This window comes from Mustelus asterias, chromosome 22 (genome assembly GCF_964213995.1).
Source record: "Mustelus asterias chromosome 22, sMusAst1.hap1.1, whole genome shotgun sequence".
Taxonomy (NCBI): Eukaryota; Metazoa; Chordata; class Chondrichthyes; order Carcharhiniformes; family Triakidae; genus Mustelus; species Mustelus asterias.
In genome coordinates, this window is record NC_135822.1 from 44,915,391 (window position 1) to 44,940,707 (window position 25,317).

The window sequence follows — 25,317 nt, forward strand, 5'->3', positions numbered from 1 at the left end:
GATTGCGAATATTCAGACTGACAGATTGCTGATATTCACTGACAGATTGCTCGCATTCACAGTGACAGATTGCCGATATTCACACTGCCGGATTGCTGATATTCATACTGAGAGATTGCTGATATTCATGGTGACGGATTGCTGATATTCACGCTGACAGATTGCTGATATTCACACTGACAGATTGCTGATATTCACACTGACAGATTGCTGATATTCACACTGAGCGATTGCTGATATTCACACTGAGGGATTGCTGATATTCACACTGACAGATTGCTGATATTCACACTGACAGATTGCTGATATTCACACTGACAGATTCCCGATATTCACGCCGACAGATTGCTGATATTCACACTGACAGATTGCTGATATTCAGACTGAGAGATTGCTGATATTCACACTGAGAGATTGCTGATATTTACACTGACAGATTGCTGATGTTCACACTGACAGATTGCAGACATTCACACTGACAGATTGCTGATATTCACACTGACAGATTGCTGATATTCACACTGACAGATTGCTGATATTCACACTGCCGGATTGCTGACATTCACACTGACAGATTGCTGATATTCACACTGACAGATTGCTGATATTCACATTGACAGATTGCTGATATTCACACTGAGAAATTGCTGATATTCACGCTGACAGATTGCTGATATTCACACTGACAGATTGCTGATATTCACACTGAGAGAATGCTGATATTCACGCTGACAGATTGCTGATATTCACGCTGACAGATTGCCGATATACTCACTGACAGATTGTTGACAATCATACTGACAGGTTGCTGATATTCACGCTGACAGATTTCTGATATTCACACTGACAGATTGCTCGCGTTCATGCTGACAGATTGCAGATATTCACACTGACAGATTGCTGATATTCACACTGACCAATTGCTGATATTCACACTGACAGATTGCTGATATTCACACTGACAGAGTGCTCGCATTCACAATGACAGATTGCTGATTTTCACGCTGACAGATGGCTGACATTCACACTGACAGATTGCTGTCATTCACTCACAGATTGCTGATATTCACACTGACAGATTGACTATATTCACACTGACAGATTGCTGATGTTCACACTGACAGATTGCTGACATTCACACTGACAGATTGCTGTCATTCACTCACAGATTGCTGATATTCACACTGACAGATTGCTGATATTCACACTGACAGATTGCTCGCATTCACGCTGACAGATTGCAGATGTTCACACTGACAGATTGCTGATATTCACTGACAGATTGCTCGCATTCACAGTGACAGATTGCTGATATTCACTGACAGATTGCTGATATTCACACTGACAGATTCCTGATATTCACACTGACAGATTGCTGACATTCACACTGACAGATTGCTGATATTCACACTGACAGATTGTTGATGTTCACACTGCCGGATTGCTGACATTCACACTGACAGATTGCTGACATTCACACTGCCAGATTCCTGATATTCACACTGACAGATTGCTGATATTCACACTGACAGATTGCTGATTTTCACTCCGACAGATTGTTGATATTCACACTGACAGGTTGCTGATACTCACACTGGCAGATTGCTGATATTCACACTGAGAGATTGCTGATATTCACGCTGACAGATTGCTGATATTCACACTGACAGATTGCTGATATTCACACTGAGAGAATGCTGATATTCACGCTGACAGATTGCTGATATTCACGCTGACAGATTGCCGATATACTCACTGACAGATTGTTGACATTCATACTGACAGGTTGCTGATATTCACCCTGACAGATTTCTGATATTCACACTGACAGATTGCTCGCGTTCATGCTGACAGATTGCAGATATTCACACTGACAGATTGCTGATATTCACACTGACCAATTGCTGATATTCACACCGACAGATTGGTGATATTCATACTGTGAGATTGGTGATATTCATACTGAGAGATTGCTGACATTCACGCCGACAGATTGCTGATATTCACACTGACAGATTGCTGATCATCACTCTGAGAGATTGCTGATATTCACACTGACAGATTGCTGATATTCACACTGACAGATTGCAGATCTTCACACTGACAGATTGCTGATATTCACACTGACAGATGGCTGATATTCACGTTGACAGATTGCTGATTTTCAGAGTGGCAGATTGCTGATATTCACACTGACAGATTGCTGATATTCACACTGACAGATTGCTCGCATTCACGCTGACAGATTGCAGATATTCACACTGACAGATTGCTGATGTTCACTGACAGATTGCTCGCATTCACACTGACAGATTGCTGATATTCACACTGACAGATTGCTAATATTCACACTGACAAATTGCCGATATTCACACTGCCGGATTGCTGATATTCATACTGAGAGATTGCTGATATTCACACTGATAGATTGCTGATATTCACACTGCCGAATTGCTGATATTCACACTGCCGGATTGCTGATATTCACACTGACAGATTTCTGGTATTCACACTGACAGATTGCTGATATTCACACTGACAGATTGCTGATCTTCACTGACAGATTGCTCGCATTCACAGTGACAGATTGGTGATATTCACACTGAGAGATTGGTGATATTCACACCGACAGATTGGTGATATTCACACTGAGAGATTAGTGATATTCATACTGAGAGATTGCTGATACTCACACTGACAGATTGCTGATATTCACACTGACAGATTGCCGATATTCACACTGCCGGATTGCTGATATTCATACTGAGAGATTGCTGATATTCACACTGACAGATTGCTGATATTCACACTGACAGATTGCTGATATTCACACTGCCATATTGCTGATATTCACACTGACAAAGTGCCGATATTCTCACAGCCGGATTGCTGATATTCATACTGAGAGATTGCTGATATTCATGGTGACAGATTGCTGATATTCACGCTGACAGATTGCTGATATTCACACTGACAGATTGCTGATATTGACACTGACAGATTGCTGATATTCACAGTGAGCGATTGCTGATATTCACACTGAGGGATTGCTGATATTCACACTGACAGATTGCTGATATTCACACTGACAGATTGCTGATATTCACACAGACAGATTGCCGATATTCACACCGACAGATTGCCGATATTCACACTGACAGATTGCTCATATTCACACTGAGAGATTGCTGATATTCACACTGAGAGATTGCTGATATTTACACTGACAGATTGCTGATATTCACACTGACAGATTGCAGACATTCACACTGGCAGATTGCTGATATTCACACTGACAGATTGCTGATATTCACACTGACAGATTACTGACATTCATACTGACAGATTGGTGATATTCACACTGAGAGATTGGTGATATTCACACCGACAGATTGGTGATATTCACACTGAGAGATTAGTGATATTCATACTGAGAGATTGGTGATATTCACACCGACAGATTGGTGATACTCATACTGAGAGATTGGTGATATTCATACTGAGAAATTGCTGATATTCACACCGACAGATTGGTGATATTCATACTGTGAGATTGGTGATATTCATACTGAGAGATTGCTGACATTCACGCCTACAGATTGCTGATATTCACACTGACAGATTGCTGATCATAACTCTGAGAGATTGCTGATATTCACACTGACAGATTGCTGATATTCACACTGACAGATTGCAGATCTTCACACTGACAGATTGCTGATATTCACACTGACAGATTGCTGATATTCACGTTGACAGATTGCTGATTTTCAGAGTGGCAGGTTGCTGATATTCACACTGACAGATTGCTGATATTCACACTGACAGATTGCTGACATTCACACTGACAGATTGCTGACATTCACACTGACAGATTGCTGACATTCACACTGACAGGTTGCTGATATTCACACTGACAGGTTGCTGATATTCACACTGACAGATTGCTGATATTCACACTGACAGATTGCTGACATTCACACTGACGGATTGCTGATATTCACACTGCCGGATTGCTGACATTCACACTGACAGATTGCTGATATTCACACTGCCAGATTGCTGATATTCACACTGACAGATTGCTGATATTCACACTGCCGGATTGCTGACATTCACACTGGCAGATTGCTGATATTCACACTGCCGGATTGCCGATATTCACACTGACAGATTCTTGATATTCACACTGCCGGATTGCTGATAATCACACTGATAGATTGCTGATATTCACACTGACAGATTGCCCGCATTCACGCTGACAGATTGCAGATATTCACACTGACAGATTGCTGATATTCACTGACAGATTGCTCGCATTCACAGTGACAGATTGCTGATATTCACACTGACAGATTGCTGATATTCACCCTGACAGATTGCCGATATTCACACTGACAGATTGCTGATATTGACACTGACAGATTGCTGATATTCACAGTGAGCGATTGCTGATATTCACACTGAGGGATTGCTGATATTCACACTGACAGATTGCTGATATTCACACTGACAGATTGCTGATATTCACACAGACAGATTGCCGATATTCACACCGACAGATTGCCGATATTCACACTGACAGATTGCTCATATTCACACTGAGAGATTGCTGATATTCACACTGAGAGATTGCTGATATTTACACTGACAGATTGCTGATATTCACACTGACAGATTGCAGACATTCACACTGGCAGATTGCTGATATTCACACTGACAGATTGCTGATATTCACACTGACAGATTACTGACATTCATACTGACAGATTGGTGATATTCACACTGAGAGATTGGTGATATTCACACCGACAGATTGGTGATATTCACACTGAGAGATTAGTGATATTCATACTGAGAGATTGGTGATATTCACACCGACAGATTGGTGATATTCATACTGTGAGATTGGTGATATTCATACTGAGAGATTGCTGACATTCACGCCGACAGATTGCTGATATTCACACTGACAGATTGCTGATCATAACTCTGAGAGATTGCTGATATTCACACTGACAGATTGCTGATATTCACACTGACAGATTGCAGATCTTCACACTGACAGATTGCTGATATTCACACTGACAGATTGCTGATATTCACGTTGACAGATTGCTGATTTTCAGAGTGGCAGGTTGCTGATATTCACACTGACAGATTGCTGACATTCACACTGACAGATTGCTGACATTCACACTGACAGATTGCTGACATTCACACTGACAGGTTGCTGATATTCACACTGACAGGTTGCTGATATTCACACTGACAGATTGCTGATATTCACACTGACAGATTGCTGACATTCACACTGACGGATTGCTGATATTCACACTGCCGGATTGCTGACATTCACACTGACAGATTGCTGATATTCACACTGCCAGATTGCTGATATTCACACTGCCGGATTGCTGATATTCACACTGACAGATTGCTGATATTCACACTGCCGGATTGCTGACATTCACACTGGCAGATTGCTGATATTCACACTGCCGGATTGCCGATATTCACACTGACAGATTCTTGATATTCACACTGCCGGATTGCTGATAATCACACTGATAGATTGCTGATATTCACACTGACAGATTGCCCGCATTCACGCTGACAGATTGCAGATATTCACACTGACAGATTGCTGATATTCACTGACAGATTGCTCGCATTCACAGTGACAGATTGCTGATATTCACACTGACAGATTGCTGATATTCACCCTGACAGATTGCCGATATTCACACTGCCGGATAGCTGATATTCATACTGAGAGATTGCTGATATTCACACTGACAGATTGCTGATATTCATGGTGACAGATTGCTCGCATTCACAGTGACAGATTGCCGATATTCACACTGCCGGATTGCTGATATTCACACTCAGCGATTGCTGATATTCACACTGAGGGATTGCTGATATTCACACTCAGCGATTGCTGATATTCACACTGAGGGATTGCTGATATTCACACTGACAGATTGCTGATATTCAGACTGAGAGATTGCTGATATTCACACTGACAGATTGCTGATATTCATGGTGACAGATTGCGAATATTCAGACTGACAGATTGCTGATATTCACTGACAGATTGCTCGCATTCACAGTGACAGATTGCCGATATTCACACTGCCGGATTGCTGATATTCATACTGAGAGATTGCTGATATTCATGGTGACGGATTGCTGATATTCACGCTGACAGATTGCTGATATTCACACTGACAGATTGCTGATATTCACACTGACAGATTGCTGATATTCACACTGAGCGATTGCTGATATTCACACTGAGGGATTGCTGATATTCACACTGACAGATTGCTGATATTCACACTGACAGATTGCTGATATTCACACTGACAGATTCCCGATATTCACGCCGGCAGATTGCTGATATTCACACTGACAGATTGCTGATATTCAGACTGAGAGATAGCTGATATTCACACTGAGAGATTGCTGATATTTACACTGACAGATTGCTGATGTTCACACTGACAGATTGCAGACATTCACACTGACAGATTGCTGATATTCACACTGACAGATTGCTGATATTCACACTGACAGATTGCTGATATTCACACTGCCGGATTGCTGACATTCACACTGACAGATTGCTGATATTCACACTGACAGATTGCTGATATTCACATTGACAGATTGCTGATATTCACACTGAGAAATTGCTGATATTCACGCTGACAGATTGCTGATATTCACACTGACAGATTGCTGATATTCACACTGAGAGAATGCTGATATTCACGCTGACAGATTGCTGATATTCACGCTGACAGATTGCCGATATACTCACTGACAGATTGTTGACATTCATACTGACAGGTTGCTGATATTCACGCTGACAGATTTCTGATATTCACACTGACAGATTGCTCGCGTTCATGCTGACAGATTGCAGATATTCACACTGACAGATTGCTGATATTCACACTGACCAATTGCTGATATTCACACTGACAGATTGCTGATATTCACACTGACAGAGTGCTCGCATTCACAATGACAGATTGCTGATTTTCACGCTGACAGGTGGCTGACATTCACACTGATAGATTGCTGTCATTCACTCACAGATTGCTGATATTCACACTGACAGATTGACTATATTCACACTGACAGATTGCTGATGTTCACACTGACAGATTGCTGATATTCATACTGACAGATTGCTGATATTCACGCTGCCGAATTGCTGATATTCACACTGCCGGACTGCTGATATTCACACTGACAGATTACTGATATTCACACTGACAGATTGCTGATATTTACACTGACAGGTTGGTGATCTTCACACTGCCAGATTGCTGATATTCACACTGAGAGATTGCTGATATTCACACTGACAGATTGCTGATATTCACATTGACAGATTTCTGATATTCACGCTGACAGATTTCTGATATTCACACTGACAGATTGCTCGCGTTCATGCTGACAGATTGCAGATATTCACACTGACAGATTGCTGATATTCACACTGACCAATTGCTGATATTCACACTGACAGATTGCTGATATTCACACTGACCAATTGCTGATATTCACACTGACAGATTGCTGATATTCACACTGACCAATTGCTGATATTCACACTGACAGATTGCTGATATTCACACTGCCCGATTGCTGATATTCACACTGACAGATTGCTGATATTCACACTGACAGATTGCTGATATTCACGTTGACAGATTGCTGATTTTCAGAGTGGCAGATTGCTGATATTCACGCTGACAGATTGCTGATATTCACACTGACAGATTGCTCGCATTCACGCTGACAGATTGCAGATATTCACAGTGACAGATTGCTGATATTCACTGACAGATTGCTGATATTCACACTGACAGATTGTTGATATTCACACTGAGAGATTGCTGACATTCACACTGACAGATTGCTGATATTCACACTGACAGATTGTTGATATTCACACTGCCGGATTGCTGACATTCACACTGCCAGATTGCTGACATTCACACTGCCAGATTCCTGATATTCACACTGACAGATTGCTGATATTCACACTGAGAGAATACTGATATTCACGCTGACAGATTGCTGATATTCACGCTGACAGATTGCCGATATCCACACTGACAGATTGCTCGCGTTCATGCTGACAGATTGTAGATAGTCACGCTGATAGATTGTAGATAGTCACACTGACAGATTGCTGATATTCACACTGACCAATTGCCGATATTCACACTGACAGATTGCTGATATTCACACTGACAGAGTGCTCGCATTCACAGTGACAGATTGATGATATTCACGCTGACAGATTGCTGACATTCACACTGACAGATTGCTGACATTCACTCACAGATTGCTGATATTCATACCAACAGATTGCTGATATTCACACTGACAGAGTGCTCGCATTCCCAGTGACAGATTGCTGATATTCACGCTGACAGATTGCTGACATTCACACTGACAGATTGCTGACATTCACTCACAGATTGCTGATATTCACACCGACAGATTGCTGATATTCACACTGACACATTGCTGATATTCATACTGAGAAATTGCTGACATTCACACTGACAAATTGCTGACATTCACTCACAGATTGCTGACATTCACACTGACAGATTGACTATATTCACACTGACAGATTGCTGATATTCATACTGACAGATTGCTGATATTCACACTGACCGATTGCTGATATTCACGCTGCCGAATTGCTGATATTCACACTGCCGGATTGCTGATATTCACACTGACAGATTACTGATATTCACACTGACAGATTGCTGATATTTACACTGACAGGTTGCTGATATTCACACTGCCAGATTGCTGATATTCACACTGAGAGATTGCTGATATTGACACTGACAGATTGCTGATATTCACATTGACAGATTGCTGATATTCACACTGACAGATTGCTGATATTCACACTGCCCGATTGCTGATATTCACACTGACAGATTGCTGATATTCACACTGACAGATTGCTGATTTTCAGAGTGGCAGATTGCTGATATTCACACTGACAGATTGCTGATATTCACACTGACAGGTTGCTGATATTCACACTGACAGATTGCTGCTATTCACGTTGACAGATTGCTGATTTTCAGAGTGGCAGATTGCTGATATTCACACTGACAGATTGCTGATATTCACACTGACAGATTGCTCGCATTGACGCTGACAGATTGCAGATATTCACACTGACAGATTGCTGATATTCACTGACAGATTGCTCGCATTCACAGTGACAGATTGCTGATATTCACACTGACAGATTGCTGATATTCACACTGACAGATTGCTGACATTCGCACTGACAGATTGCTGATATTCACACTGACAGATTGCTGATATTCACACTGCCGGATTGCTGACATTCACACTGACAGATTGCTGACATTCACACTGCCAGATTCCTGATATTCACACTGACAGATTGCTGATATTCACACTGACAGATTGCTGATTTTCACTCCGACAGATTGTTGATATTCACACTGACAGGTTGCTGATACTCACACTGACAGATTGCTGAAATTCACACTGAGAGATTGCTGATATTCACGCTGACAGATTGCTGATATTCACGCTGACAGATTGCTGATATTCACACTGACAGGTTGCTGATATTCACGCTGACAGATTGCTGATATTCACACTGACAGATTGCTGATATTCACACTGAGAGAATGCTGATATTCACGCTGACAGATTGCTGATATTCACGCTGACAGATTGCCGATATACTCACTGACAGATTGTTGACATTCATACTGACAGGTTGCTGATATTCACGCTGACAGATTTCTGATATTCACACTGACAGATTGCTCGCGTTCATGCTGACAGATTGCAGATATTCACACTGACAGATTGCTGATATTCACACTGACCAATTGCTGATATTCACACTGACAGATTGCTGATATTCACACTGACAGAGTGCTCGCATTCACAATGACAGATTGCTGATTTTCACGCTGACAGATGGCTGACATTCACACTGACAGATTGCTGTCATTCACTCACAGATTGCTGATATTCACACTGACAGATTGACTATATTCACACTGACAGATTGCTGATGTTCACACTGACAGATTGCTGATATTCATACTGACAGATTGCTGATATTCACACTGACCGATTGCTGATATTCACGCTGCCGAATTGCTGGTATTCACACTGACAGATTACTGATATTCACACTGACAGATTGCTGATATTTACACTGACAGGTTGCTGATATTCACACTGCCAGATTGCTGATATTCACACTGAGAGATTGCTGATATTCACACTGACAGATTGCTGATATTCACGTTGACAGATTGCTGATATTCACGCTGACAGATTTCCGATATTCACACTGACAGATTGCTCGCGTTCATGCTGACAGATTGCAGATATTCACACTGACAGATTGCTGATATTCACACTGACCAATTGCTGATATTCACACTGACAGATTGCTGATATTCACACTGACCAATTGCTGATATTCACGCTGACAGATTGCTGATATTCACACTGACCAATTGCTGATATTCACACTGACAGATTGCTGATATTCACACTGCCCGATTGCTGATATTCACACTGACAGATTGCTGATATTCACACTGACAGATTGCTGATATTCACGTTGACAGATTGCTGATTTTCAGAGTGGCAGATTGCTGATATTCATACTGACAGATTGCTGATATTCACACTGACAGATTGCTCGCATTCACGCTGACAGATTGCAGATATTCACACTGACAGATTGCTGATATTCACTGACAGATTGCACGCATTCACAGTGACAGATTGCTGATATTCACTGACAGATTGCTGATATTCACACTGACAGATTGCTGATATTCACACTGACAGATTGCTGACATTCACACTGACAGATTGCTGATATTCACACTGACAGATTGTTGATATTCACACTGCCGGATTGCTGACATTCACACTGACAGATTGCTGACATTCACACTGCCAGATTCCTGATATTCACACTGACAGATTGCTGATATTCACACTGACAGATTGCTGATTTTCACTCCGACAGATTGTTGATATTCACACTGACAGGTTGCTGATACTCACACTGGCAGATTGCTGATATTCACACTGAGAGATTGCTGATATTCACGCTGACAGATTGCTGATATTCACACTGACAGATTGCTGATATTCACACTGAGAGAATGCTGATATTCACGCTGACAGATTGCTGATATTCACGCTGACAGATTGCCGATATACTCACTGACAGATTGTTGACATTCATACTGACAGGTTGCTGATATTCACGCTGACAGATTTCTGATATTCACACTGACAGATTGCTCGCGTTCATGCTGACAGATTGCAGATATTCACACTGACAGATTGCTGATATTCACACTGACCAATTGCTGATATTCACACCGACAGATTGGTGATATTCATACTGTGAGATTGGTGATATTCATACTGAGAGATTGCTGACATTCACGCCGACAGATTGCTGATATTCACACTGACAGATTGCTGATCATCACTCTGAGAGATTGCTGATATTCACACTGACAGATTGCTGATATTCACACTGACAGATTGCAGATCTTCACACTGACAGATTGCTGATATTCACACTGACAGATTGCTGATATTCACGTTGACAGATTGCTGATTTTCAGAGTGGCAGTTTGCTGATATTCACACTGACAGATTGCTGATATTCACACTGACAGATTGCTCGCATTCACGCTGACAGATTGCAGATATTCACACTGACAGATTGCTGATGTTCACTGACAGATTGCTCGCATTCACACTGACAGATTGCTGATATTCACACTGACAGATTGCTAATATTCACACTGACAAATTGCCGATATTCACACTGCCGGATTGCTGATATTCGTACTGAGAGATTGCTGATATTCACACTGATAGATTGCTGATATTCACACTGCCGAATTGCTGATATTCACACTGCCGGATTGCTGATATTCACACTGACAGATTTCTGGTATTCACACTGACAGATTGCTGATATTCACACTGACAGATTGCTGATATTCACTGACAGATTGCTCGCATTCACAGTGACAGATTGGTGATATTCACACTGAGAGATTGGTGATATTCACACCGACAGATTGGTGATATTCACACTGAGAGATTAGTGATATTCATACTGCGAGATTGCTGATACTCACACTGACAGATTGCTGATATTCACTGACAGATTGCTGATATTCACACTGACAGATTGCTGATATTCACACTGCCAGATTGCTGATATTCACACTGACAAAGTGCCGATATTCTCACAGCCGGATTGCTGATATTCATACTGAGAGATTGCTGATATTCATGGTGACAGATTGCTGATATTCGCGCTGACAGATTGCTGATATTCACACTGACAGATTGCTGATATTGACACTGACAGATTGCTGATATTCACAGTGAGCGATTGCTGATATTCACACTGAGGGATTGCTGATATTCACACTGACAGATTGCTGATATTCACACTGACAGATTGCTGATATTCACACAGACAGATTGCCGATATTCACACCGACAGATTGCCGATATTCACACTGACAGATTGCTCATATTCACACTGAGAGATTGCTGATATTCACACTGAGAGATTGCTGATATTTACACTGACAGATTGCTGATATTCACACTGACAGATTGCAGACATTCACACTGGCAGATTGCTGATATTCACACTGACAGATTGCTGATATTCACACTGACAGATTACTGACATTCATACTGACAGATTGGTGATATTCACACTGAGAGATTGGTGATATTCACACCGACAGATTGGTGATATTCACACTGAGAGATTAGTGATATTCATACTGAGAGATTGGTGATATTCACACCGACAGATTGGTGATACTCATACTGAGAGATTGGTGATATTCATACTGAGAAATTGCTGATATTCACACCGACAGATTGGTGATATTCATACTGTGAGATTGGTGATATTCATACTGAGAGATTGCTGACATTCACGCCGACAGATTGCTGATATTCACACTGACAGATTGCAGATCTTCACACTGACAGATTGCTGATATTCACACTGACAGATTGCTGATATTCACGTTGACAGATTGCTGATTTTCAGAGTGGCAGGTTGCTGATATTCACACTGACAGATTGCTGATATTCACACTGACAGATTGCTCGCATTCACGCTGACAGATTGCAGATATTCACACTGACAGATTGCTGATGTTCACTGACAGATTGCTCGCATTCACACTGACAGATTGCTGATATTCACACTGACAGATTGCTAATATTCACACTGACAAATTGCCGATATTCACACTGCCGGATTGCTGATATTCATACTGAGAGATTGCTGATATTCACACTGACAGATTGCTGATATTCACACTGCCGAATTGCTGATATTCACACTGCCGGATTGCTGATATTCACACTGACAGATTACTGATATTCGCACTGACAGATTGCTGATATTCACACTGACAGATTGCTGATATTCACACTGAGAGAATACTGATATTCACGCTGACAGATTGCTGATATTCACGCTGACAGATTGCCGATATCCACACTGACAGATTGCTCGCGTTCATGCTGACAGATTGTAGATAGTCACACTGACAGATTGCTGATATTCACGCTGACCAATTGCTGATATTCACACTGACAGATTGCTGATATTCACACTGACAGATTGCTCGCATTCACAGTGACAGATTGCTGATATTCACTGACAGATTGCTGATATTCACACTGACAGATTGCTGATATTCACACTGCCAAATTGCTGATATTCACACTGACAAATTGCCGATATTCTCACTGCCGGATTGCTGATATTCATACTGAGAGATTGCTGATATTCATGGTGACAGATTGCTGATATTCACGCTGACAGATTGCTGATATTCACACTGACAGATTGCTGATATTGACACTGACAGATTGCTGATATTCACAGTGAGCGATTGCTGATATTCACACTGAGGGATTGCTGATATTCACACTGACAGATTGCTGATATTCACACTGACAGATTGCTGATATTCACACAGACAGATTGCCGATATTCACACCGACAGATTGCCGATATTCACACTGACAGATTGCTCATATTCACACTGAGAGATTGCTGATATTCACACTGAGAGATTGCTGATATTTACACTGACAGATTGCTGATATTCACACTGACAGATTGCAGACATTCACACTGGCAGATTGCTGATATTCACACTGACAGATTGCTGATATTCACACTGACAGATTACTGACATTCATTCTGACAGATTGGTGATATTCACACTGAGAGATTGGTGATATTCACACCGACAGATTGGTGATATTCACACTGAGAGATTAGTGATATTCATACTGAGAGATTGGTGATATTCACACCGACAGATTGGTGATACTCATACTGAGAGATTGGTGATATTCATACTGAGAGATTGCTGACATTCACGCCGACAGATTGCTGATATTCACACTGACAGATTGCTGATCATCACTCTGAGAGATTGCTGATATTCACACTGACAGATTGCTGATATTCACACTGACAGATTGCAGATCTTCACACTGACAGTTTGCTGATATTCACACTGACAGATTGCTGATATTCACGTTGACAGATTGCTGATTTTCAGAGTGGCAGGTTGCTGATATTCACACTGACAGATTGCTGATATTCACACTGACAGATTGCTCGCATTCACGCTGACAGATTGCAGATATTCACACTGACAGATTGCTGATGTTCACTGACAGGTTGCTCGCATTCACACTGACAGATTGCTGATATTCACACTGACAGATTGCTAATATTCACACTGACAAATTGCCGATATTCACACTGCCAGATTGCTGATATTCATACTGAGAGATTGCTGATATTCACACTGACAGATTGCTGATATTCACACTGCCGGATTGCTGATATTCACACTGACAGATTACTGATATTCACACTGACAGATTGCTGATATTCACACTGACAGATTACTGACATTCATACTGACAGATTGGTGATATTCACACTGAGAGATTGGTGATATTCACACCGACAGATTGGTGATATTCACACTGAGAGATTAGTGATATTCATACTGAGAGATTGGTGATATTCACACCGACAGATTGGTGATACTCATACTGAGAGATTGGTGATATTCATACTGAGAAATTGCTGATATTCACACCGACAGATTGGTGATATTCATACTGTGAGATTGGTGATATTCATACTGAGAGATTGCTGACATTCACGCCGACAGATTGCTGATATTCACACTGACAGATTGCAGATCTTCACACTGACAGATTGCTGATATTCACACTGACAGATTGCTGATATTCACGTTGACAGATTGCTGATTTTCAGAGTGGCAGGTTGCTGATATTCACACTGACAGATTGCTGATATTCACACTGACAGATTGCTCGCATTCACGCTGACAGATTGCAGATATTCACACTGACAGATTGCTGATATTCATACTGAGAGATTGCTGATATTCACACTGACAGATTGCTGATATTCACACTGCCGAATTGCTGATATTCACACTGCCGGATTGCTGATATTCACACTGACAGATTACTGATATTCGCACTGACAGATTGCTGATATTCACACTGACAGATTGCTGATATTCACACTGAGAGAATACTGATATTCACGCTGACAGATTGCTGATATTCACGCTGACAGATTGCCGATATCCACACTGACAGATTGCTCGCGTTCATGCTGACAGATTGTAGATAGTCACACTGACAGATTGCTGATATTCACGCTGACCAATTGCTGATATTCACACTGACAGATTGCTGATATTCACACTGACAGATTGCTCGCATTCACAGTGACAGATTGCTGATATTCACTGACAGATTGCTGATATTCACACTGACAGATTGCTGATATTCACACTGCCAAATTGCTGATATTCACACTGACAAATTGCCGATATTCTCACTGCCGGATTGCTGATATTCATACTGAGAGATTGCTGATATTCATGGTGACAGATTGCTGATATTCACGCTGACAGATTGCTGATATTCACACTGACAGATTGCTGATATTGACACTGACAGATTGCTGATATTCACAGTGAGCGATTGCTGATATTCACACTGAGGGATTGCTGATATTCACACTGACAGATTGCTGATATTCACACTGACAGATTGCTGATATTCACACAGACAGATTGCCGATATTCACACCGACAGATTGCCGATATTCACACTGACAGATTGCTCATATTCACACTGAGAGATTGCTGATATTCACACTGAGAGATTGCTGATATTTACACTGACAGATTGCTGATATTCACACTGACAGATTGCAGACATTCACACTGGCAGATTGCTGATATTCACACTGACAGATTGCTGATATTCACACTGACAGATTACTGACATTCATTCTGACAGATTGGTGATATTCACACTGAGAGATTGGTGATATTCACACCGACAGATTGGTGATATTCACACTGAGAGATTAGTGATATTCATACTGAGAGATTGGTGATATTCACACCGACAGATTGGTGATACTCATACTGAGAGATTGGTGATATTCATACTGAGAGATTGCTGACATTCACGCCGACAGATTGCTGATATTCACACTGACAGATTGCTGATCATCACTCTGAGAGATTGCTGATATTCACACTGACAGATTGCTGATATTCACACTGACAGATTGCAGATCTTCACACTGACAGTTTGCTGATATTCACACTGACAGATTGCTGATATTCACGTTGACAGATTGCTGATTTTCAGAGTGGCAGGTTGCTGATATTCACACTGACAGATTGCTGATGTTCACTGACAGATTGCTCGCATTCACGCTGACAGATTGCAGATATTCACACTGACAGATTGCTGATGTTCACTGACAGATTGCTCGCATTCACACTGACAGATTGCTGATATTCACACTGACAGATTGCTAATATTCACACTGACAAATTGCCGATATTCACACTGCCGGATTGCTGATATTCATACTGAGAGATTGCTGATATTCACACTGACAGATTGCTGATATTCACACTGCCGGATTGCTGATATTCACACTGACAGATTACTGATATTCACACTGACAGATTGCTGATATTCACACTGACAGATTGCTGATATTCACACTGAGAGAATACTGATATTCACGCTGACAGATTGCTGATATTCACGCTGACAGATTGCCGATATCCACACTGACAGATTGCTCGCGTTCATGCTGACAGATTGTAGATAGTCACACTGACAAATTGCTGATATTCACGCTGACCAATTGCTGATATTCACACTGACAGATTGCTGATATTCACACTGACAGAGTGCTCGCATTCACAGTGACAGATTGATGATATTCACGCTGACAGATTGCTGACATTCACACTGACAGATTGCTGACATTCACTCACAGATTGCTGATATTCATACCGACAGATTGCTGATATTCACACTGACAGATTGCTGACATTCACACTGACAGATTGCTGACATTCACTCACAGATTGCTGATATTCACACCGACAGATTGCTGATATTCACACTGACAGATTGCTGATATTCATACTGAGAGATTGCTGATATTCACACCGACAGATTGCTGATATTCACACTGACACATTGCTGATATTCATACTGAGAAATTGCTGACATTCACACTGACAAATTGCTGACATTCACTCACAGATTGCTGACATTCACACTGACAGATTGACTATATTCACACTGACAGATTGCTGATATTCACACTGACAGATTGCTGAAATTCATACTGACAGATTGCTGATATTCACACTGACCGATTGCTGATATTCACGCTGCCGAATTGCTGATATTCACACTGCCGGATTGCTGATATTCACACTGACAGATTACTGATATTCACACTGACAGATTGCTGATATTTACACTGACAGGTTGCTGATATTCACACTGCCAGATTGCTGATATTCACACTGAGAGATTGCTGATATTCACACTGACAGATTGCTGATATTCACATTGACAGATTGCTGATATTCACACTGCCGGATTGCTGACATTCACGCTGACAGATTGCTGATATTCACACTGACAGATTGCTGATATTCACACTGACAGATTGCTGATTTTCACTCCGACAGATTGTTGATATTCACACTGACAGGCTGCTGATACTCACACTGGCAGATTGCTGATATTCACACTGAGAGATTGCTGATATTCACGCTGACAGATTGCTGATATTCACACTGACAGATTGCTGATATTCACACTGAGAGAATGCTGATATTCACGCTGACAGATTGCTGATATTCACGCTGACAGATTGCCGATATACTCACTGACAGATTGTTGACATTCATACTGACAGGTTGCTGATATTCACGCTGACAGATTTCTGATATTCACACTGACAGATTGCTCGCGTTCATGCTGACAGATTGCAGATATTCACACTGACAGATTGCTGATATTCACACTGACCAATTGCTGATATTCACACCGACAGATTGGTGATATTCATACTGTGAGATTGGTGATATTCATACTGAGAGATTGCTGACATTCACGCCTACAGATTGCTGATATTCACACTGACAGATTGCTGATCATCACTCTGAGAGATTGCTGATATTCACACTGACAGATTGCTGATATTCACACTGACAGATTGCAGATCTTCACACTGACAGATTGCTGATATTCACACTGACAGATTGCTGATATTCACGTTGACAGATTGCTGATTTTCAGAGTGGCAGATTGCTGATATTCACGCTGCCGAATTGCTGGTATTCACACTGATAGATTACTGATATTCACGCTGCCGAATTGCTGGTATTCACACTGACAGATTACTGATATTCACACTGACAGATTGCTGATATTTACACTGACAGGTTGCAGATATTCACACTGCCAGATTGCTGATATTCACACTGAGAGATTGCTGATATTCACACTGACAGATTGCTGATATTCACGTTGACAGATTGCTGATATTCACGCTGACAGATTTCTGATATTCACACTGACAGATTGCTCGCGTTCATGCTGACAGATTGCAGATATTCACACTGACAGATTGCTGATATTCACACTGACCAATTGCTGATATTCACACTGACAGATTGCTGATATTCACACTGACCAATTGCTGATATTCACGCTGACAGATTGCTGATATTCACACTGACCAATTGCTGATATTCACACTGACAGATTGCTGATATTCACACTGCCCGATTGCTGATATTCACACTGACAGATTGCTGATATTCACACTGACAGATTGCTGATATTCACGTTGACAGATTGCTGATTTTCAGAGTGGCAGATTGCTGATATTCACACTGACAGATTGCTGATATTCACACTGACAGATTGCTCGCATTCACGCTGACAGATTGCAGATATTCACACTGACAGATTGCTGATATTCACTGACAGATTGCACGCATTCACAGTGACAGATTGCTGATATTCACTGACAGATTGCTGATATTCACACTGACAGATTGCTGATATTCACACTGACAGATTGCTGACATTCACACTGACAGATTGCTGATATTCACACTGACAGATTGTTGATATTCACACTGCCGGATTGCTGACATTCACACTGACAGATTGCTGACATTCACACTGCCAGATTCCTGATATTCACACTGACAGATTGCTGATATTCACGCTGACAGATTGCTGATTTTCACTCCGACAGATTGTTGATATTCACACTGACAGGTTGCTGATACTCACACTGGCAGATTGCTGATATTCACACTGAGAGATTGCTGATATTCACGCTGACAGATTGCTGATATTCACACTGACAGATTGCTGATATTCACACTGAGAGAATGCTGATATTCACGCTGACAGATTGCTGATATTCACGCTGACTGATTGCCGATATACTCACTGACAGATTGTTGACATTCATACTGACAGGTTGCTGATATTCACGCTGACAGATTTCTGATATTCACACTGACAGATTGCTCGCGTTCATGCTGACAGATTGCAGATATTCACACTGACAGATTGCTGATATTCACACTGACCAATTGCTGATATTCACACCGACAGATTGGTGATATTCATACTGTGAGATTGGTGATATTCATACTGAGAGATTGCTGACATTCACGCCGACAGATTGCTGATATTCACACTGACAGATTGCTGATCATCACTCTGAGAGATTGCTGATATTCACACTGACAGATTGCTGATATTCACACTGACAGATTGCAGATCTTCACACTGACAGATTGCTGATATTCACACTGACAGATTGCTGATATTCACGTTGACAGATTGCTGATTTTCAGAGTGGCAGTTTGCTGATATTCACACTGACAGATTGCTGATATTCACACTGACAGATTGCTCGCATTCACGCTGACAGATTGCAGATATTCACACTGACAGATTGCTGATGTTCACTGACAGATTGCTCGCATTCACACTGACAGATTGCTGATATTCACACTGACAGATTGCTAATATTCACACTGACAAATTGCCGATATTCACACTGCCGGATTGCTGATATTCATACTGAGAGATTGCTGATATTCACACTGATAGATTGCTGATATTCACACTGCCGAATTGCTGATATTCACACTGCCGGATTGCTGATATTCACACTGACAGATTTCTGGTATTCACACTGACAGATTGCTGATATTCACACTGACAGATTGCTGATATTCACTGACAGATTGCTCGCATTCACAGTGACAGATTGGTGATATTCACACTGAGAGATTGGTGATATTCACACCGACAGATTGGTGATATTCACACTGAGAGATTAGTGATATTCATACTGAGAGATTGCTGATACTCACACTGACAGATTGCTGATATTCACACTGACAGATTGCCGATATTCACACTGCCGGATTGCTGATATTCATACTGAGAGATTGCTGATATTCACACTGACAGATTGCTGATATTCACTGACAGATTGCTCGCATTCACAGTGACAGATTGCTGATATTCACTGACAGATTGCTGATATTCACACTGACAGATTGCTGATATTCACACTGCCAGATTGCTGATATTCACACTGACAAAGTGCCGATATTCTCACAGCCGGATTGCTGATATTCATACTGAGAGATTGCTGATATTCATGGTGACAGATTGCTGATATTCGCGCTGACAGATTGCTGATATTCACACTGACAGATTGCTGATATTGACACTGACAGATTGCTGATATTCACAGTGAGCAATTGCTGATATTCACACTGAGGGATTGCTGATATTCACACTGACAGATTGCTGATATTCACACTGACAGATTGCTGATATTCACACAGACAGATTGCCGATATTCACACCGACAGATTGCCGATATTCACACTGACAGATTGCTCATATTCACACTGAGAGATTGCTGATATTCACACTGAGAGATTGCTGATATTTACACTGACAGATTGCTGATATTCACACTGACAGATTGCAGACATTCACACTGGCAGATTGCTGATATTCACACTGACAGATTGCTGATATTCACACTGACAGATTACTGACATTCATACTGACAGATTGGTGATATTCACACTGAGAGATTGGTGATATTCACACCGACAGATTGGTGATATTCACACTGAGAGATTAGTGATATTCATACTGAGAGATTGGTGATATTCACACCGACAGATTGGTGATACTCATACTGAGAGATTGGTGATATTCATACTGAGAAATTGCTGATATTCACACCGACAGATTGGTGATTTTCATACTGTGAGATTGGTGATATTCATACTGAGAGATTGCTGACATTCACGCCGACAGATTGCAGATATTCACACTGACAGATTGCTGATCATCACTCTGAGAGATTGCTGATATTCACACTGACAGATTGCTGATATTCACACTGACAGATTGCAGATCTTCACACTGACAGATTGCTGATATTCACACTGACAGATTGCTGATATTCACGTTGACAGATTGCTGATTTTCAGAGTGGCAGGTTGCTGATATTCACACTGACAGATTGCTGATATTCACACTGACAGATTGCTCGCATTCACGCTGACAGATTGCAGATATTCACACTGACAGATTGCTGATGTTCACTGACAGATTGCTCGCATTCACACTGACAGATTGCTGATATTCACACTGACAGATTGCTGATATTCACACTGACAGATTGCTAATATTCACACTGACAAATTGCCGATATTCACACTGCCGGATTGCTGATATTCATACTGAGAGATTGCTGATATTCACACTGACAGATTGCTGATATTCACACTGCCGAATTGCTGATATTCACACTGCCGGATTGCTGATATTCACACTGACAGATTACTGATATTCGCACTGACAGATTGCTGATATTCACACTGACAGATTGCTGATATTCACACTGAGAGAATACTGATATTCACGCTGACAGATTGCTGATATTCACGCTGACAGATTGCCGATATCCACACTGACAGATTGCTCGCGTTCATGCTGACAGATTGTAGATAGTCACACTGACAGATTGCTGATATTCACGCTGACCAATTGCTGATATTCACACTGACAGATTGCTGATCTTCACACTGACAGATTGCTCGCATTCACAGTGACAGATTGCTGATATTCACTGACAGATTGCTGATATTCACACTGACAGATTGCTGATATTCACACTGCCAAATTGCTGATATTCACACTGACAAATTGCCGATATTCTCACTGCCGGATTGCTGATATTCATACTGAGAGATTGCTGATATTCATGGTGACAGATTGCTGATATTCACGCTGACAGATTGCTGATATTCACACTGACAGATTGCTGATATTGACACTGACAGATTGCTGATATTCACAGTGAGCGATTGCTGATATTCACACTGAGGGATTGCTGATATTCACACTGACAAATTGCTGATATTCACACTGACAGATTGCTGATATTCACACAGACAGATTGCCGATATTCACACCGACAGATTGCCGATATTCACACTGACAGATTGCTCATATTCACACTGAGAGATTGCTGATATTCACACTGAGAGATTGCTGATATTTACACTGACAGATTGCTGATATTCACACTGACAGATTGCAGACATTCACACTGGCAGATTGCTGATATTCACACTGACAGATTGCTGATATTCACACTGACAGATTACTGACATTCATTCTGACAGATTGGTGATATTCACACTGAGAGATTGGTGATATTCACACCGACAGATTGGTGATATTCACACTGAGAGATTAGTGATATTCATCCTGAGAGATTGGTGATATTCACACCGACAGATTGGTGATACTCATACTGAGAGATTGGTGATATTCATACTGAGAGATTGCTGACATTCACGCCGACAGATTGCTGATATTCACACTGACAGATTGCTGATCATCACTCTGAGAGATTGCTGATATTCACACTGACAGATTGCTGATATTCACACTGACAGATTGCAGATCTTCACACTGACAGTTTGCTGATATTCACACTGACAGATTGCTGATATTCACGTGAATTCGCGTGAATATCAGCAATTTGTCAGTGTGACTATCTACAATCTGTCAGCATGAACGCGAGCAATCTGTCAGTGTGGATATCGGCAATCTGTCAGCGTGAATATCAGCAATCTGTCAGCGTGAATATCAGTATTCTCTCAGTGTGAATATCAGCAATCTGTCAGTGTGAATATCAGCAATCTGTCAGTGTGAATATCAGTAATCTGTCAGTGTGAATATCAGCAATCCGGCAGTGTGAATATCAGCAATCTGTCAGTGTGAATATCAGCAATCTCTCAGTATGAATATCAGCAATCCGGCAGTGTGAATATCGGCAATTTGTCAGTGTGAATATTAGCAATCTGTCAGTGTGAATATCAGCAATCTGTCAGTGTGAATGCGAGCAATCTGTCAGTGAACATCAGCAATCTGTCAGTGTGAATATCTGCAATCTGTCAGCGTGAATGCGAGCAATCGTTGTGATATTCATACTGAGAGATTGCTGACATTCACGCCGACAGATTGCTGATATTCACACTGACAGATTGCTGATCATCACTCTGAGAGATTGCTGATATTCACACTGACAGATTGCTGATATTCACACTGACAGATTGCAGATCTTCACACTGACAGTTTGCTGATATTCACACTGACAGATTGCTGATATTCACGTGAATTCGCGTGAATATCAGCAATTTGTCAGTGTGACTATCTACAATCTGTCAGCATGAACGCGAGCAATCTGTCAGTGTGGATATCGGCAATCTGTCAGCGTGAATATCAGCAATCTGTCAGCGTGAATATCAGTATTCTCTCAGTGTGAATATCAGCAATCTGTCAGTGTGAATATCAGCAATCTGTCAGTGTGAATATCAGTAATCTGTCAGTGTGAATATCACGTTGACAGATTGCTGATTTTCAGAGTGGCAGGTTGCTGATATTCACACTGACAGATTGCTGATATTCACACTGACAGATTGCTCGCATTCACGCTGACAGATTGCAGATATTCACACTGACAGATTGCTGATGTTCACTGACAGATTGCTCGCATTCACACTGACAGATTGCTGATATTCACACTGACAGATTGCTAATATTCACACTGACAAATTGCCGATATTCACACTGCCGGATTGCTGATATTCATACTGAGAGATTGCTGATATTCACACTGACAGATTGCTGATATTCACACTGCCGGATTGCTGATATTCACACTGACAGATTACTGATATTCACACTGACAGATTGCTGATATTCACACTGACAGATTGCTGATATTCACACTGAGAGAATACTGATATTCACGCTGACAGATTGCTGATATTCACGCTGACAGATTGCCGATATCCACACTGACAGATTGCTCGCGTTCATGCTGACAGATTGTAGATAGTCACACTGACAAATTGCTGATATTCACGCTGACCAATTGCTGATATTCACACTGACAGATTGCTGATATTCACACTGACAGAGTGCTCGCATTCACAGTGACAGATTGATGATATTCACGCTGACAGATTGCTGACATTCACACTGACAGATTGCTGACATTCACTCACAGATTGCTGATATTCATACCGACAGATTGCTGATATTCACACTGACAGATTGCTGACATTCACACTGACAGATTGCTGACATTCACTCACAGATTGCTGATATTCACACCGACAGATTGCTGATATTCACACT

General features: G+C 41.3%; 1 protein-coding gene across 1 annotated transcript in view; it reads left to right on the plus strand.

Moving 5' to 3' along the window:
* Positions 1–25,317, plus strand: part of LOC144509694 (ephrin type-B receptor 2) — a 1,012,102-nt gene that overhangs the window by 457,129 nt on the left and 529,656 nt on the right. The gene's annotated exons all lie outside the window — the stretch shown is intronic.